Source organism: Coptis chinensis, chromosome 8 (genome assembly GCF_015680905.1).
Source record: "Coptis chinensis isolate HL-2020 chromosome 8, ASM1568090v1, whole genome shotgun sequence".
NCBI lineage: Eukaryota > Viridiplantae > Streptophyta > Magnoliopsida > Ranunculales > Ranunculaceae > Coptis > Coptis chinensis.
Window position 1 is genome coordinate 48,370,502 of NC_141463.1, and position 3,642 is coordinate 48,374,143.

General features: G+C 39.5%; 1 pseudogene; it reads right to left on the reverse strand.

Annotated features, from left to right (window-relative positions):
* Window positions 1-2,467: 2,467 nt before the first annotated feature.
* LOC147481758 (small nucleolar RNA R71) lies at window positions 2,468-2,561 on the reverse strand (annotated as a pseudogene).
* Window positions 2,562-3,642: the final 1,081 nt, after the last annotated feature.

Genomic DNA, 3,642 nt, shown 5'->3' on the forward strand with positions numbered 1-3,642 from the left:
CTTTTAGACCAATTATGTGAGTAATAATTAAGAGTTAACACTGATTACGTGTTTTTATGCATTTCAGGCTTCAAAGTCCATTATGTGCAGAAATGTGCCACTTTAGCGAGATAAAGGAGCAAAGGTCGGTTACTAAGGAGTTCCGTGATTAAAGGCCAAGTTTCGAGAAGACAAAGCCTTTCTAAAAGCCCGGTCAAAAGCTGAAAAGTCGACGCGGGCAGAAACAGCACACAAAGTCAGCAGAACTTCCGAAGGACATATCTTTGGACTCAGACCTCGGAATGGGGCCTACCTTATGTCAAAACGACCGGCTCGGAAAGAGCTTTCCAATGGTCTAAGCCTTGACCCAATCAGAGGAGCAAAAGTGGATGGAAAGTCTGTTGAAGCCAACTGCAGCTGAAGAGGCCTTTTTGGACTAAAAGAATTGGGTTTTGGGCCCAAAACATGGCTCCAAGCCCATGCACGATTTTTGGATCTGAATGTATAAAAACAAAAGCTTAGCTCTTTGTTAATGGTAGATAGTTAGACCTAGATTAGATTTAGATTAGTTAGCCTCCATTAATGAATTCTAGATCTAGTTTTTCATGTAGATTAATTAAGTTTAGTTCCATTTCAATTATTGTATTAGATTAAACCTTTGAATCTTGTTCTTCATTTTGATTAGATCAATAAAGTAGTATTTTTATCAATTTCGATTTTGTCATTTCCATTTCTAGATCTAATTTCAATTCCTGTCCTTATTTTATTTTAGTCATTAAATTAGATTTCATTATTGTTTAATTAAGTAAATTTCAATTCTTTATATCATGTTTAGTTTAAATGTAATCGGAAATGATTGCGTAATGATTCTTGGCTAAACCTCCATTAGAGGGGGTTGAGAAGCCTTGATGAAAGCTTGATTCCGAATATCGTAGAATCGTCGTAATTTCCTTTCCACTCTAGAAACGATTAGTTCACCATGAGAATGGGTTTAATTGTTCACATGCTAGTTATGAATTGGTAGGAATGCCATGTATAATTAGGGATTAGGAAGAACCAATCGTTCTGTGAAGCAGTTCAATTCGGATTACGACGATTCGTCGTTAATAGGATTAAGTCGAGTTAAGGTGGAATCAATCTCCCTCTAACTCCTTATCATCGAATCAACGTAGCATTCCTTTAGTTATTCCCATCGTCGACTAGTTGCATTTCGTGGGTAGTTGCATTGTAGTCTGTTGCCCTTTTCGTAAAACTCTCATTAGACTTTAAGTTAGAGTACTTACACTTGAGAACATAGCATGCGGAAGGACTAAGAGTGGAACGAATCACTCTACTCCACAATATCTCATAGACTTGAGAGTAGAATCTTTGATAAATATAAAGCATCATTAAAGATTAGTTTAGTTTACTTACGTTTTGAGTTCATCGTTCATTTCGTAGGTAGACTATCAATTTTACTTTTATCAAATGGCGCCGCTGCCATCTTAGTTTCACTTTCGTATTGTTTTCGTAGTGTTAGTACTTTTCTTAAAGTCCTATTTCACCCACCCACCCTTGTTTGATTCATACCGTGGTGGTTGTCTATTTTGAGTTGAAAAAATTCGGTAAAAATTAAAATTACGGCTTTTCCCTTGGCCTAATTGACTCTATAGCTGGAGCAAGAGCGCGACCCGCCCTAAAAACACTGTAATTTGAAAATTACCCGGGCCGACATCGCGCCTATTTTCGCGCCCGCACCCTTAGCAAATTTTGTCGGATTTCGACAGTTTTGATTCGAACTTTGATTTTTCATATTTTTCAGTGTTCTAACCTGTTATATACATTGAACACGCGTAAACAAGATGCTATTCATAAGCGAAGCAAGGACGCAATCAGGTATTCCTTTCTTCCACACCTCGCTCTCCTGTTAGAGGTTTATACTAGTATATCATAATTGTTTGGAGTGTTGATGTGTTTAGCTAAGTTTGGTTTTAGCCTTGTATGAGATTAAGGTCTGGCCGAACAAAAACACCGAACGTAATTACACAACAACGTCAACAAACAAGTCTATCTAGTATACCACCCATTACACCTCTAGCTACTATTTCACACACATCACCGACACAATGCCCGATTTAAGAAGAGAGGCCCTCTCGACTTCTACAAAGCCTTGAAGCGATAGCCCCAAATCGTGCATCGTTCTAGCGGACCCACCGGGATTTTCGAATCCCCAAATATTTTAATTTGTTACTCGTTTTTCATGGATTAGACCATGAAAAACCTTATCAAGACATCGCGTAGGATTGAACAAGTCCTAACAACATTCCACCATCCTACGGTTGGTGCGGAACAAATTAAATTAAGGGTATTCCCTTTCACCTTAGCCCGATAAAGGCGGCGTCTTGGTTAAGCGCCCAAACGCCTAATTACGTGGACTCGTGGGCTAAACTTGTTCAGCTGTTTATGGAACATTTTTACCCACCCCTAAAGACGGATGAGATGCTTTCCAAGATTCATTTATTTCGACAAAATCCTCATGAAACATTTTCAGAGGCTTGGAATCGTTTCACCGATCTCCTTACAGAGTGTCCACATCATAACTTAGCGAAAGACACGTTAGATCGTGCCTTTTTCAAAGGACTTCTACACCACCATAAAGAAGTCCTTGACATAATGAATGGGGGTAGTTTCTTAAGCAAAGGAGCTTCGGAGGCTTTAAATTTTTAGAGGACCAAACTAAAGCGAAAAATAACAACTGGGGTAGTGACGATTACTCCCGCTCCGCTAGTTCTTTCTTCAGTTAAGGCTACCGGTATGTTTGAGGTTAAATCAGATCCCGAGCTTAAAACTCTAATTGAATCCCTCACAAAAAGGTAGAGGCCATTTCTGTACAACAAAAGCCAATCCCCTGTCATGAATGTAAATTCAAATCCATGTAGTTTCTGTTGGAGCCACGAGCATCCCGACTCCCATCGGGTCCCTATAGCCTATGAACGGGCTTGTTCCATTAATAGTGAACCTAACGCCCCTTGGAGACAAAATCCCAACTTCGGTTGGAGAAATAACCAAAAGCGTCACACCCCAAGGGTACAATAATCAATATGTTAGGCCTACGACGGCTTTAACCAGCCCCCCCACTATGACAAGGACAGGGTCAGGGGAATTTTAATAATTATAACAACCAAGTGCAACCTCGTCAAGGTCAAGCACAAGGTCAAAGTAGTTATAATAATTATAATAATGCTAGTAGAGGTATCGTTCCGGTAAATAATAACTACCCAAATCCACCCATAAATAATTCACTTGAAATAGTTCTAGTCACACCACCCATGACTACTACACCCACACAACCGGATCGTCTTGACACCTTCATACAAGTGAGCCAAAAACTTTTCCAAACCATGGCTCAATCAAACCAACAACTTCTACAATCCGTTAATAATTTAACCAAACAGTTGGCTCAAGATAAAGCCCAACCCAAAGGTGTGTTTCCAAGTAACGAAATACCTAATCCTAAAACAACAAATACAGCCTTTGAGGTAACCGATAATACTAGTAGTGAATATGAAAATGTAGGTGAGCTAAAGGCCATCACCACTCTCCGTTCTGGCAGAGTGGTTGATAACAAAGTAACTATGCCTATAGTTACCACACCAGTAGCCCCTACACCTGCTATATTACTAG